Source organism: Lontra canadensis, unplaced genomic scaffold, assembly GCF_010015895.1.
Source record: "Lontra canadensis isolate GAN:19392208 unplaced genomic scaffold, GSC_riverotter_1.0 scaffold40, whole genome shotgun sequence".
Taxonomy (NCBI): Eukaryota; Metazoa; Chordata; class Mammalia; order Carnivora; family Mustelidae; genus Lontra; species Lontra canadensis.
The window spans coordinates 6,769,978-6,786,803 of NW_022631034.1; positions in this window are offsets into that span (position 1 = coordinate 6,769,978).

Below are 16,826 nucleotides of genomic sequence, written 5' to 3' on the forward strand. Positions count from 1 at the left end.
AAAGTAAAATAAAAAATAAATAAGTGATATTATATCTTTAATTTCATAATCCACATATTAATTATTGATATATAGAAAATCAATTAAATTTTATATATCAACCCTATATCCTGTACTCTTACTATAATTGCTTTAGTCCAGTTTTCTAAGTTATTCTTTTTTATTATTATGGATCTTTTACATAGATGATCATGACATCTGCAAACAAGATAGTCTTATCAAATCCTTTTCAATCTATATAACTTTTTCTTTCCTTTCTCTTCCTCTTCCTCTTTCTTTCTTTCTTACTTTCTTTCTGTCTTTTTCTTTTTTGTCTTATTTAAACTATCTTTTTTAAAATCTGATTATCAGCTACTGTAACAATGATTGGTTCACATGCTACAGAAATCATAATGATATGGCTTGCATTATAGTTATATTATTCTTTAGTTTCAGTTCCAAAACCCAATTTTGCTGTTAGGTAGATAACTTTGCTAACTCTTCTGGATTCATTACTGATAAAATTTTTGGATATTTATATAATGAGGAAAGAGATTATTGCTGCCCAAATCCTCTCACCTTTTTGATGGACGTAACTTTACACTGTACAAATCCACTTTATTACCTGGTTTTCAAAATGGACTTGACCATTTAGATAATTATCTAACAATAAAACAACACTAACACTTCTACTTGGCCTTCTATCATTGTCTTGAAATGAGGTACATACTCACATGTCTTTCAGTTTTTTTCCCCATAATGTAGCTCATTCAATATAGAGCTTCTTTCATAAAAAAACATAATTCCAGTAAGATGAGATGCCACCAGTTTCATAGGCTTTCTACCATTTCTTTTATGAGGTGAGCATGCTTGATGCAAACAAAACACATGTTGCTTTGCCTAGACCTACTACAGTTCCTGGGTTGGTGACAATTCTCACCAAGAAATGTTGTTTTGCTAACTGAAAATTAGCAAATTTGTTTTTGGTAACCAAAATTATGCAGGATTTATTAAAAATCAACTAAAATTTTATGCTCCCCAGCTCTCACAGAGTTGTATTAACCACAGTGAGTGAATTTTAAATATAACTATGACCCTGTATTGGTTTATTATTTTTTTATCCATAATTATGATCTAGTTAATTTTTATCCATGTTTCTATATCAATTCTTATGGCAAGACACCATTCATGAGGATGTGCACATGACATGGGTATAGGCAATGTAATTGTTGGTTTTTAAATTTGGAAATAATAAAATTATATCCATGTGCTTTTATGAGTGTAGCAATTTGAGTAAAGAAATCATTATTATGTTATGGTTAACAACTCTTATCCTTTAAAAAAGCTATCTCATTTAATACCACTTAATGAGCCACTAAATATATTCAAGGGTTCATTAGAATCATTTAAATGCTCCAGAAATCATAAATGTGAAGTATACCCATCTGAAGATGGTTCAACATAGTTCATAAGGCATAACATATGTTATGAGCTGCTACTCAACTGCATGTTTTAATCACTAGGCAAATCAAGACTTATTTCCTTCTTTCCATCAAGCTCTAAAGGTTGCAACAAGTTTTCTTTGAAAGGTGCTTAAGGGAAAAAATTTGATACTCATCCTTTATGGTATAGAATAAAGTTGAATCCACTAGCTATGAAAAATGCTAGAGAAAGCTTTCCTACTCAGTTACTTTCCTTAAATTTCTTTTCCTTGAGTCATATAATAATAATAATTTTAAGTGAGAATAAAATTTTTATGATATTCCTTTAAAAAAATCTCAGATACATCACTGTGGCCTGAGTTAATGCATTCCCCTAGAAGTATAGCATCAGATTGTATGTGAAATCTTAGCTTTCTTGTCTGAGATCAGTCAGGGACAGTCATTTTCTCAATTTGAGCCTGGAGGTATTTCTAACAAAGAGATACATGTTTGTTGTTCTCTAGAAGAAGAGGGAATGAATTTACTTTAAGAGGACAATATTACTGTTGTCAATTTAGAAAGCTCAAAATGTATGTGCTAAAAAAAAAAAAAAACCTATAAAATGCCATATGTGTTCACCCCTAAAATTATGATAATAAAAATGCTAATAATGTGTCTATTCCACATAATTCAAATGCCTCAATTTCCCTGTATGCAAGAAAAGAGTGGGCAAATTTATCTCATCTCTTGGCCAGGGGCATTGTGAGGAATTAATTTCACAATTATTTTTTTCCTCTTTAGATGAAAGTTGCTAGGACTATAATAATAAAAATTATGTTATAAGACCATCTTTATATTTCAGACAGGCTGCATTTTTGGAAATTTGTACTCCTTGAGTTTCAAAATGATTATTTATGTCAAAACTTTGTTCCAGTTGCCTTTGATAAGCATCATAAATACAATGAATTACTTGTGCTTTCTTTTTAAAACTGACTTTGAATCTTTTAATACAAGTTTCTTAGTCACAATAGACTTGTTTCTACTTGCAGTGCATATAGTAATCTTGACTGCAGCTTCCTGCAGGGTCTAGGATATCCTGCCGAGCTTCACATGACCAACATTATAACAGTACTGCTTGCAACCCACTGCTTGTTTACTTCATATTCTCAACTCAAGATTATTCATCTCTTTTCCCCCAGATGTTAGTTGTCATCTAGCTCCTGTGACTTTTTAAAGTCTTCCAAACAAGGTCATTTTAGATTTTCTGGTCAAGATAGCAGGCAGCCAGTGCTTTCCCCAGGCTCCCATTGAAAATACAGAAAGAGGAGGAAGGTTATTAGCAGTAATGGCAATTCAGAAAATTGATTAAAAATTTATCAGAACTTAAGAGGATTTTTTTAAGAGGATTTCTAATTTCCAAAAAGAAAAAAAAAATCTGATATGGAATATTGGGACAATACAAGAAATCAGTAAATCAGATCTTACACTTGATGTGTTTCTCTGCATCAGAGGTATGGATTATTTGCTGACCTGAAGGAAGATAGCCATGCCTCGTACTACATCAGATCTGCTTTATGAGGCAGGCAGGCAATAAGAACTTAATTTTCCTATTCTCCCCATTGGTTTTTCTTTTTGTCTGCATCACTTATCAAATACATTTCTCAGCAGTGTTACTGAAAGGAGGAGTGGGAAAGCAGTAGAGCGCTTCACCTGGGATGTGGAATCGTGATAGAGAATGGGTAGAACAGAGCCCTCTGGGGGTGCAGTTTTATTGGATTGTTTTCAGGCAAGAAAAGAATTACAGACTGCTTCAAATTGTCTGGAAAAAATGCCCTCCTTACAAACGGAAGTTCAGGAATGGTGAACAGGCAATCTCTCTTCCATCCAGCAGAACCATGTTACATGAATGACTGATACATATTGCAAATGCAGCTTGGGTCTAGAGCAACAAACAAACAAAGTATGAGTGATATAAGCAGTACTTTTAACAGCCACTAAACTGATGCTTCTCAGCATGTGCTCCAGGTACCACCTGCACTAACTTTACTTTGGAAGCTTGTTAAATGTAAAATTTCCCCAGCCTCCTTTTTTCCTCCATATTTCTCAGCTTTGCTGTGATGACACCCCCACAACTTTAGTAACTGGCAGCAGCAAACATCTGTTTAGCTCTCGGAATTGCTGGAGTTTGATCTACATGTTTTCTTGTTCTTGGATATTGACTGAAGGAACAGCCACTCCCTGGCACATGTTGGTCTCCTGACAGAGGTCAGCATCAAGAGACACACAAAATTGTATTTGAAATGCACTTTTGGGTGTGGCATGTGTTATACCAAACTTACATTCTATTGTCCAAAGCAAGATACCAATAGGAATATACTACAAACAATATAGTATATGCATAGTTCTCTTCAAGGAAAGGAGAAACAGTTGTGAAGAATACTACAGTCTTTCATTATCTCAGAAAATATACTTTTCAGTAGGGTAAGTAGGGCCCATGATTTGCATTTTAAGAACATATATATATATATATATAATTTTTTTTAAGATTTTAAATTTATTTATTTGACAGAGAGAGAGATTGAGAGAGAGAAATCACAAGTGGGCAGAGAGACAGGCAGAGGGAGAGGCAGCAATAGACTCCCTGCTCAGGAAGTAACCTGATGTTGGGCTTGATCTCAGGACCTTGAGATCATGACCTGAGGCTAAGGCAGACAGACACTTAACTGACTGAGCTACCAAGGCAACCCTATACCAATATATATTTAACTTGAGAATCACCAAGCTATGTGAATAATGGTAAACTCTGTGTTCTTTTTTATATGGTAAAGTGGAGATTATGCTAAATATCCAAAGGAAAACATAATTTGGCAAAAATTACTGAAAGTACAGTTTTAGAAACATCTCCTTTGTGTTTTGATTAACATTAGGGTCTGTTTAAGATTGGATAATTGGTGAAACAAGGAGACATCATTCTGAAATTAGTAGAAATCAGATTATGAAATAAGTAGAGGTAAAATAAGACTTGAAGAAATATATACTCAATATCAAACATTTAATCTGAATTAGAAGCATTAATGACCATAATTGACAATGCATAGTATTAAATCCACAAAATGGAGAGCAATCTTGAGAAATTACCCTTAAAATATAGAAGAATGTATAAAGATAACATTGATGTAATAGAAGTTGATAAATGTGTAAAATAGATAATACAAACTTAATATTCAGATTTTTGATGTCACAGTAATCATAAAGAAAAGAGAAAAAAACATTCTGTGTAGAAAAAATATGAGTTTGCACCATTGAAAGAACACAGGTAATATCAAATTGTTAAAATGTACATATGCATAAATTATTCATTTATATAAGATTTACATACTATATATAAGATATATACAACTTTTGAATTTTAAGGAAACATTTTTCAAATGTCTTGGGGAGGACAGTTAATTTAAACATTTATCCAGGGGCGTCTGGGTGGCTCAGTTGGTTAAGAAACTGTCTGGCTCAGGTCATGATCCTGGAGTCCCATAATCAAGTCCCACATCAGGCTCCCAGCTCCCCAGGGAGTCTGCTTCTTCCTCTGACCTTGCCCTCTCATGCTCTCTCTCTCTCTCATTCTCTCTTTCTCTCTTTCTGTCTCAAACAAATAAATAAAAAATCTTTTAAAAAAAATCTGTGTGGCGTCAGACTTCTACTGAACAACACTGAAGCTTCATCTGCAGATATTGAAGGAAAATGTTATAAACTCAAATTTCTATATCCAGACAATTCATCTTACTCATCTAAAGACAATAAAATAATCCCATATTTTCAAAGTTCAGAAAGTGTACCATCCATATTTTTCTCCTAATATATCCCAAATATGAAAGTTTGCTAAATATGCCAGAAATACCTATCTCACACCATATAAACAAATTAACTCAAAATAAATCTTAGACCTAAATGTAAGAGCTAAACCAATAAAATCTTTAAGAAAATATAGTATATGATTACATTTGTGTGAAATATCCAGAAGAGACAAATGTACAAGAAGTAAATTAGTAGTTGCCTCAGGTGGAGGAGGAGGGAGAAAGAGGATAGGAATTGGCTGCTGATCAGTAAAAAGTTTTTTAACGGGGAATGAAATGTTCTAAAATTGGTTTATGGTGAAAATTGCACAACCCTGTGAAATCCACTATAAAACCCACTGAATTATGTACTTAAGGGGGTAAATTTTTTGATACATGGATAATATCTCAATAGAATAGTTAAAAATGAAAAAAAGATATATAATGAAAAGTAATAGTTATCTGATTTAAAAATAACAAAATATAGTAATACAAATACATACATATATATCTATGATAAATTTTAATTTTTAAATTAGGCATAGTAACAGATTAATAGCAATAAATAATGATATAATAGAACAATTATGACAATATACTATAATAAAAGTTATGTGAATATGGGCTCTCTTTCTCAATATCTTACTGTACTGTACTCATTCTTCTTGTGATCTGAGATGATAAGATGGCTATATAATGACAGGGAGTGAGGTGAATGACACTGATGTACCTTAACCAAATAATTTAGATATATGATGTCTTCCCCTATCTTAGATTGAAACATTTGTCTAAAGAAACACTCTTGCTTAAGACCATCTCTCTACCTTTGCCTTGTTCAGAAACATAGCTGTATACTGTGGTATTGACTTTAGATATGACCAGCATAGCAAAAATTCATTCATATGACCTATCCTTTCAGTTTCCCTATTGCTCACTGTGCTCTCATCTCTCACTCCTGCTCTGTTCTTGTTCACTATCTTGTTTTGTCAAATTCAGCATTGCAGAGGGTGGACAAAAGCAAAACTGGAGGCTCTCCAGGTTAGTGTCAGGCATCTAAAGCTGAGACATATTTAATTGTTCTTCAAAGAGACAGGCACAGAGGGTAGATATTCCCATGGAGACCTTAGTACTCTTTCCAGGGGGTCACCAAATGCTATAATACTGCCAGCATTAGAGTAAGAGAAGAGAGGGGCAGGGGGAGATATATATAAATATATATATATATATAAATAATGCAAAAGGGATTTCAACAACTCCTTGTAGAATACCCATGTTGAAGGGAGACAGGCATTTTTCATCCCAGCAGTATTTCAAAATCTCCTATGGAACTTGTAACAAATACACATTCAAAGCTCTGCTTGATTATTATAATCCAGCATATCTGGAATGGAGCTTGGGCTTCTGTATTTTTAGAGAATTCAATAAGTTTAGAGAATCCCTGATTTAAGAAGTAGGGCTATAAAATTCAGCTAGGAAAGATATTTGAAAAAATCAAAATAATTCTGAGAAAACTTTAAATAACGCAAAAGGCAGAGAGATAAAGAAGAATGAAGACCTTTGAAAAACGTCTTTCAATTAGATTATTAGAGGAGGACTATAGGGTTTGCCAAACATTATTTACATTAAAAAAAGGAAATTCTAGTAACTTAGAGGTTTATATTCATTTGAGAAAAATGCAAAAGATATATTTTCTAGGACAAAGTTTATGCTGTCATAGAATGAACAGGTTAATATTTTATGATGTCACATTAAGTCAAATATTTGAGCAGCATGACCAAATGTTAGCATTATGTCTCTTACTATTTATCAAAGGAAGACAAAGTTCATACAATATAAAAAAGAAAAAAAAAAAGAGCCAGGAACATGAGTTCAAACACTGAGTTTGATTCTAACATCCTGTATGATTACAAATGAGTCACTTTAAAAAATAACAATCAGTCACTTCATTTTGACTTGAGTTCTTTGGTACCACTTATTCAGGAAGGCTTTCTCTATACTCCAATCATGCCAGGTATCCAAATACTATTGTAATCAGCTTACCTATTGGTCTCATCAACATGTCTGTAAAATTATGGATGACAAGCATGGCAAACAAAGAATTTGGTATCAGTAGAGAAACATCAGATGTACATATGCAACTTTATTAGAACTTTAAATGAGAGAGGAAGGATAGCACATCAAATGTTACTGGCACAGAGGAAGGAATAACTTCCTCCTACAAGGGTCATGATGGACATTTAAAGAATACTTCCTAAAGGAGTAGGGTATTTGAGCCAGACATTGGGGTTACTAAAGAATATAGCTAGGATATTCTTGGAATTATCAAATAGATCAAGTAGAAAGAATTTGGGGCCATTTTGATGCATATTATTATGTTTATTTGAGAGCTTGCTGTGTAGAAATAGTGTGGTGGAAATTAAGGTCAAATAGTCACAATTTTGGAGTGGTATCTCTTTTGAATTTATATTTAAAGTAATAGGAAGTTACTGAAAATCTTTAAGCAGTCAAGTACTATGAATATAAACCTGTATTATGGAAATTAGAGAGATGGATATGAAGTGGGATATATGGTGACAGAGATCCAACCAAAGGAGTCACAAACAGTAGTTGTGGTGGTATTGAGTCCTAACAATAGAATTACCCGTTTTCCATTTTTACTGTCTCTTGCTACATATTAGGAGACAGAACTGTCTCCATTCTTGATTTATGATTCCAGGTAATAAGCATAATTATCTCTCTAATTTGGTTAAACCTATAATACCTATAATGGATATAGTCTCTGGCTCTCAAACCCATATGCCTAGAAAATGTTAAGACCATAAACCTGACCCATATTTTAGAGGTGTCGAACTCCATAGCAGTAAAATAAAAGATATAAAGAAAGCTCCCTGTAGATCAAAAATATTGTATTCAGTGGTTCCTAAGTACTCCGGTATTTCAGTAATGTGATGAAAATAACGATTTAGGAAGTGAGAAAGAATAATCTCATGTAAAATATAGCATTAAATAAAGAGTTATTAAATGAATAAATTGATATATATGACATAACTGAATTCAAAATGTAAGGACTTTGGAAATCTATTTAATTCTGTTTACTCAGTATTAGAACTAGGAAATTTCATGTAGTTTGCTGTACATACATAGTTTAAAACAATGTCAAAAACATAGATATGTCTCATTAAAAGTAAACACTCTGATGATGGGAAATATAAACTAGGAACAAGACGAGAATGCCCAACTAAGTTTTACTATGCCACAGCTTCTTTGATTCTCACAGAGACATTTATTTGATTATGTTTAAAAATATATAAATTGTCTTTGCGGTATATTGGGGGATGACAATTTTTATTTCTTTCAATTCCTGTGTGTCTTTTGGCACATAACTCTTTAGTAACCTTGTACAGAAGGAAAGAAAGATAAAACTTGCCTTCCCCTAACAATGGAAAGTTAAAGGTACGATTCAAAGTATACCTTAAAAGCACTTGCACAATTTACTTCATTTGCCATTAAGTCTCTACCATTGTCTTAAAAAAGACATAGCAGTTTATCCCACTTGTCCCAGGAAGAGGCTGAGACACACAGAGCCATATCTAGTTGGCCCAGAACACACAGTGAGTCAAACTGAGTTCCTCAGCTCAGCGGAACTGGATCTGATAAGCTAACAGTATACAGCCTCAGAGTATAAGTCACTCAATTTTGGGGTAACTTTTTAAGCAACAATAATGAATACAATGTTCTAAAACTCTTTCTTATCAAAATTCTATTTTCTTAACAAAAATACCATGCTCAGTGCTGGAACAACCACACAGAACTTAAGAAACACTTCAAACAATATCCATGATCCTATGAAAAATTTAACCCACACACTATGGGCAGAAATGAAATTAAGGAATAAACACTTCTAAAAGGCTATTGTTCTGGAACAGTGAGAATTCAATGAATACTGACAACTTATAGCTTTATGGGTTTTTTGACCCAGGTGAGAGGAAGATTTCTATTTAGAGACCTAGGAAACAATTTAAATACATAAGTTTGATTTCTACTTCAGAATGAGAAAAAAGGCATCATTTGAACATGTTCAAGTGTTTTCTATTTCTTCATTTGCTTTATAATCAGCAGTGTGTGTGTGTGTGTGTGTGTGTGTGTGTTTATTTATTTAAAGGCAAAATATCTGTGTGGTTTACATCTCTCCCCAGTTTTTCCTGTTTTTGCTAAGCAACACCTCCCTCCTCTTTTTTTATCAATTCTAATTGTGAAAAACACAGAGCTATAGTTTAGCATATTGGTTTCCTTAGAGATAGTGCTATACACCATATAAATTGTATGCAACTTTAAACACATGTGATATAAATTTACAAAGTAACACACCATTCTTGGACTAATAGATAAATATCTGGTTATGTGGCCCCACCCTCCCAAGGAGGCTAAGGTTGAAGCAAAAGCATGAAAGAGTCACATGTTATGAATTACTTAGATGTAGAAAATATCCAGAAAGAGTCCCATTAAATTCCTGCTCCTTGATTATTTTAATCAGAACTGGGATTAATAATCATAAATACCCAAGCAGTTAGGAACTGGCATATATATATATATATATATATTAGTTTACAAACATTTTTGGCTTCCTATTATCTAAACACACTTCATATTCCTTCTGTTTGGTTGGAGCTATATGACCAGTTTTAGCAATGATTTGTGAATGCAAATGACTTGTCTAATATTTGGCCAGAGCATTTCAATGTTGGTATGAGACCTTCCAAAGATCTCTTTTGCTCTGTTACTTTGATTGACAATATTTCTGGTAGTGGTAACTTCAATCATCTGAGTCCTAAAGTAAAATCAAATTATAGCAGAGCTCTGTAACAAATACCTTGTCCAAGTATATACATTAAGTGTAAATAAAACTAAATGTAAAAAATCCTAGAAGAAAATCTACCAAGTGATATCATTAGTAATTATTGGGTTGTAAAATTACAGGTTTTTTTTTCTCTTGTTCTTGCTGTTCTTAATTTTTCAAATTATATTTAATGGCTATAGGATTATGTTTATTAGAAAATGTAAGTTTGTTTTAAATATGTATATATTCTCATAGCATGCTTAGAGCTGCAGCTGTTTGGTAAATAAGAATTATGTAGTGGACATCTATCATATATTGTGTGATCTTTTCCATATTATTTTAAAAACTGTCCCTTATCTACTTTAAACAATATGTGGGACCTTTGATCTCTTCTACCACCATAGGTATTTTAGTCAGCTACTCAAAAGAAACAGAACTATTAGGAGGTGTGGTGAGAGAGAGAGAGAGGTTGAGAGAAAACATTTATTTTAAGGAATTTACTCACATGCTAGGAATGTCTGGAGACCTAGGGAAAAGTCAATATTGCGGTCTACTGCAATGAAGGCTGTCCACTGGCAGAATTTGTTCTTGCTTAGGGCTGGTTTGTCTTTTTTCTGCTTTATTCACAGTCCACTGAATTATGTGTTAATTTCATTAAAAACAAAAACAAAAACAAAAACCCTCACAGTTAGTTTGACCAAATATCTGGGCATTGTGGCCCATCCAACTTGACACAAAAAATTAGCCATCACTGGTATTAACTTTGGTTACCAAGTTGTACCTACTTTAACCCCTGATAATTGGACCAGGATCCCAGGTAATGAATAGGACCAAGAGAATTCTTTCTTAGGAACTAGTATGACTACCAGAATCTTCCAGTATTTCTCATTTTGAGATTATAAACTGTAAAAACTTGCAAAATCTGGGTTCCTTCTTTCCCTTCCTCCTCAGAATAAAGTCAATCCAACATGATTTAAGGATATATAGAGGAGATTCATGACTGTATTATTTAAGCAGATAAGACCAGATAGAACTTTAGCCATGAAATGTTGAAGCTCTTTGTGACTATAGCATAAGCAGTCCATTCAAACAAATATTTTATTCACCAGTTTCTCATTTTTTGCCTACACTTGTTAGAGTTGGGTTTCTGTCACTTGTCATCATCAAAGAGGCTTAGATACAGCAGTAACTTATTATCTAGCTATTTTGACCTTAATAAAATCATGGTAGAGCTATCTGTCAGAATCTGGGGTAATATTTAGTATTGTAGGATAAAATCTCAGACACAGTTGATACTACCTGCCCCACATCTACATTAATTAGTAAGATATTGTCATTGAATTCCTGCACTATTTGTGGTATTAAGACCATGTGTTCTGCCATTTTAATCTGTTCATGTATGAAAAATACCAGAGAATCTCCATTTGAAAAACTGGCTTATTAATTCTCTTTACAATATAAGATAGTAGTCTTTCTATCAAAGATTTTCTATCAAATTATTTGTATTCAAAATATCTACCTATTATTCCTAGGCAGCACTCACACACTTTGTGTCCTCATGAAGCAAATAGCATTGAGGAACTGTTGATTATGTTATGGCTAGTCTATAGAAACTAAAAGTGTAACAACAGCAATCGTTGCTACCTGCAGAGTTTGTGAATTAAAACATAATGCTCTGGCTGCGTCTGATGATTTAGAAAACAATAGGTCAGCATTTGCCAGTCATTAAGAAATAAGACTGTAAAGCACAGCACTATTCCAGAACCACCATGTAAAGGATTATTACACACAAATTGAGAAAGTCAAGTTAGACACTATTGATATTTATAATGGCAATAACTTCATAACAATAATAATACACCTTTTGATTACTCATTATTCTAATATTTATTTTCACATTTGACTCTCACAATAACTGTATTTCATGGGTAAAATAATTTTCTTTCCATGAGACCCTCTTTTCCCACATAGGAATCCACATTACTCATACCCACACTGGAAATATTCTGTCTTTAGGAGTTGGTGTTTAAGGAACTCTAGTTCACAAACAATGCCTCACAGTCTCATGACAACCCTGTGGCTATTCCTTCTCTCTCTAACTGTGTAGTGGGACATCTATTTTGTCCTTGTTATCAAGTTCCAGTTCAACTTCCTGGCTTATTTCATGCTTAGGAATGCAATGAGGAAATCTGCCTAACATTATGGGATGACCTTCTTCTTGTCTTCTTAAAAGACTAACTCCGGGCTTTCATGCAGGATTCTGCTGTCTATAGCCAAATCGTGATATCCATAGCATATCAGTATGAATCATAGAATTTGGAAACAGAATGAAGTAGATTCGATATTAAACATTTAAACACTTTATGTATCAGTTTTCTTATCCATAAAATAAGAGTAACTAGGTGTGCCTCACAATTTTTTGCAAATGATACTCCTATTGTGCTGACTGCAATGCCTGCTGCGATAACTCATGGGATAGTAGCCATTTCCTATTTCCATTCTGTATGCACTGTTACTGTAAACTACTGTTCAGTGTTTCTTATGCCAACCATTTCACTGGCCTATTACCTTTTATGTGTGACCATATTTAGTGGACTATATGTTTGTTCATATTTTGTCTTAATGAATTATCTTAAGTTTATATCATCTATCTCCACAATAACCCAACTCAGTAGGTATACTATATTTTAAATTCTAGCTTCTCTCAAATTGAAGGTTTGTGGATAGTATAAATAAGAACGCAGATAAGTGTTATATATAAATATATATACACACACACATATACACACACATATGTATGTATATATATATTCATGTGTACTTAAAATTGAATAAAATGGGTCCTTTGTTTATTATAACATCAGCAGAGAATTATTCTCTATATATTATTTAATGGACTGAAATTTGCATACTTTTTAAAATGTAAATCATGAGAAGTTATAAATTAACCTTAATGAAAGTGGATATTATATTGGAAGAAGATAAGATAAAATATGCAAGTTGCTAAACATAAGAATCTCCTTAGAAATAATTTAGTCTCTTTAAAAACAATGCAATTATTATTACATATTCACCCCTGACCATCAAATTCAAATCACTGGTTAGTTTAGTTCCTTTATATAGAATACTTAGTTGAGTGAACTGAGTATAAATAGAATGTATATGTTGTAGACATTTTCTATGCTCACTTAAAATATGTTAAAGAAAAATCCTCACAGTATGTAGTAAACCTTTTAAGAATGCTTTAGGAAAGCTTTCCTATAGTGTCCTGGGGTTCATTCCATAGGAGTTTATTATAATTCCACATTTATAAAGTATTGGCAAGGAATAAGTTGATCCTTAAAATATCTCATTAAAAGCAGTATTTCCATGTAATTAAGCCAAATTTCCAAAAGATGTTATTTTTGTATTTTGTCATTTTTTTGTGGAAATCTTTCTAATATATACTAAAGTTCCTGCTTTCAAAGGAAATATATAGCAAAGTTATCATAATCTTCCATGTAATTCTCTAGTGCTATTTATCTCAAAGTGGGAAGACTCTAAGTCCTTTTGGCCTGATTTATCTGTTGAAATGTATCCATATATTTTTAGAGAAAAAATAAAGATTGATGCAGTTCTGGTTGTGTTCAGAGTAAAAACAAACAAACAGGACAAATAATAAAAAAGTAGTTTCCATTGGGTAGCCTAGTATTGATTTTGATACAGATATCATAGGAATTTTCTTTGAAGCTGGGTCTCTAAAAGTTCTTGATGGATAAATTCAATGTTTGGAATAGACTAGGGTAGCAACATGGCATACTCAAAGCTCTTGAGTATGTCACAATTTATAAATACACCTGTCATCTCTATGAGAAGACTGTTTTTCAGAATGTCTTCTGCTGCTTTCATGTGGTAGGCTAGGCCATAAGATCCCAAAATTTTCATGTCATATAACCTCTTGGGGACTATACTATCACACATTTGTAATTTTTTTTAACAGTTTTATTGTGGTGTAATTGATGTACAAAAATGTGTATGTATTTAATGTATACAATTTGATGAGTTTGGACATATGCAAACATGAAATGATACCATCGCTATAATCAAGATAAAAGACATTTCCAACTCCTCCTAAGGTTTCCTTGTGTGTGTGTGTGTGTGTGTGTGTGCATGTATGTGTTGGTAAGAACAATTAACATTAAATCTGCCTTCTTAAAAATTTTTGAAGTGCATTATACCATATTGTTAACTATCCATGCTGTGTTGTACAGCAGATCTTTAGAACTCAAATTCATTAGACGCAACTCAAACTTTATACCCATTGAGCAATAACTTTTCATTTCCTTCACTCCCCAGTCTTTGGCAACCACTATCGTACCTGTGTTTTTGAGTTGGACTATTTTAGATGTATAAGTAGGATCATGAAGTATTTGTAATTCTGTGACAGGTTTTTTACTCTTAGCATAATGTCTTCCATGTTCATCCATATTGTCACAAATGACAATATTTTTTTCTTACTGAAGGCTGCATATTTTATCATATGTATATATAATAATTTCTTTACTCATTCATCTGTTGGATATTTAGATTGTTTCCATATATATTGGCAATGGTGAATGATGTTTCAATGAACATGGGATGCAGCAAAAGCAGTACAATGAGGGATGTTTATAGCAATAAACACCTACATTTAAAAAAAAGAAAAAACCATCTCAAATAAAAAACCTAACTTTATACTTCAAGGAACTAAAACAAAAAAAAATAAATTGAAAGTTAGCAGAAGAAATAAAGATTAGAGCAGAAATAAATGGACTAGAGACTAGGAAAACATGAGAAAAAGTCAAGGAAAACAAAAGTAGTTTTTGTTTTTTTTTTTGAAAGATAAACATAAATGACAAACCTTCAGGTAGACTAAGAAAAAGAAGAGTAAAATTAACAAAATCGAAAATGAAAGAGGAAACATTAAAACTAATGCCACAGAAATAAAGAGGATCATAAAAGACTATTTTGAACAATTAATGACAAAAAAAAAAAAAAAACCTCTATACAATAGAAGAAATGGAACCACTCCTGGAAACATACAAACTACCAACTGTGAATCATAAGAAATAGAAAGTCTAAACAGACCAATAATGAATAAGGTGATTGAAATCAGTAACAATCAGTAAATTGTGACCTCCCAACAAAGAAAAACCCAGGACCAGATGGCTTCATTAGTGAATTACACTAAATATTTAAAGATCAATGTCAGTCATTCTGAAACATTTCCAAAAAATTGAAGAGGAAGGGACACTTCCAAACTGTGGTGATTAATTTTATGAGTCAACTAGGCTAGGCCAGAGTACCCATGGTACCCAGTTTTTGGGGGGTGGTTTTTGTTTGTCTTTGGGTTTTTTGTTTTGTTTTTGTTTTGTTCTACTCTGTTTGGTCAAGCACCAGTCTAGATACTGCCGTGAAGGTATTTTTAAAATGTGATTAACACATTTAAGCAAATAGGCTTTGAGTAAAGCAGATTACTCTCCATAAACTGAGTGGGTCTCATCTAGTAAGTTTAAGGCCTTAAAAAAAAGGACTAGGTCCCCCAAAAAGAAGGCATTCTGTCTCTAGACTGCCTTTAGACTGTTATAGCATCAGTTTCTGCCTCAGCCTCCAGCCTTCCCACTGCTCTGCAGAATTTTCACTTGCCAGCTCCCACAAACCCATGAGTCAATGAGACAATTTCTTAAAATCTACCATATGAAGATAGATATAGATGATATGAATATAGATGTAGATGATATAGGTATACATGTAGATGATATAGAAATAGATATAGATGATAGATATAGATATGGATGATATAGATAGAGATAGAGATAGATAAAGATATATCCACCGCGTGTGTGTGTGTCTGTGTGTGTGTGTGTGTGTGTGTATTCTTCCTATTTCTCTGGAAAACTCTGATTCATACACCCCATTTTCAGGAAAGCTTTAGAGAAGTTAGCATATATTATGTGAAAAATTCAAGGAATGAGGAGGGGTAGTTTGATGACAGAGTATGACCTTGAATTAGTGCTTTCATGTTTCTAAAGAAGTAATGATTGTAAGTCATCCCTATTCTAATTAAGCCTGATCTAAGAAGCATTTACCACACAGGGATCAATTTTCCTGAGATAGTATCCTCCTGGCACAGGCTGATGTTAAATATTGCACTAAAAGAATGAATTGTTAAGTGTGTACTATCCTGGCTTGTTCCAAGTAGCACAGACTTTAGCAGGGAAAAAAATTGTCTTTTGTAATATTTTAGGTTTTTGTGATGTTCAGATTAGCAAATTATCTTTTATGCAAAAGTTGTTTATTAGGATGATCAAAGCAGAAAACTAGAAATGAAATTTCTGAGGGTAACTGACAAATCCTCAGTCTTATGATGTATTTAATTGGTATCAGTTGAAAAGACAGACTTTGGTTTAGGAATTTCACCTTGGGACTCTCAGATATATATTTTTTTATTGGTTGTCACAGAGATAGTTTCATGGCAGGGTCATGGACTGCTGAAATCACATGAGAGTTCAGGATAGAATATTAGGACATCATTCAGAGCATTCATGATTCCTTTTCCATGAAAAAGTTCCAGAAATGAAAAATGGCCAAGATATTCTAGAACCCATCCATCCTTTCAGAGCACTTCGGTTGGCTGATAAATTACTGAAAGAAAGGAAAACAAATGTTCTTTCACCTCTCACCAACCCCCAAATGGACACAGTTCTGAAATATGAGATATAATTTCATAATGCATTTGGT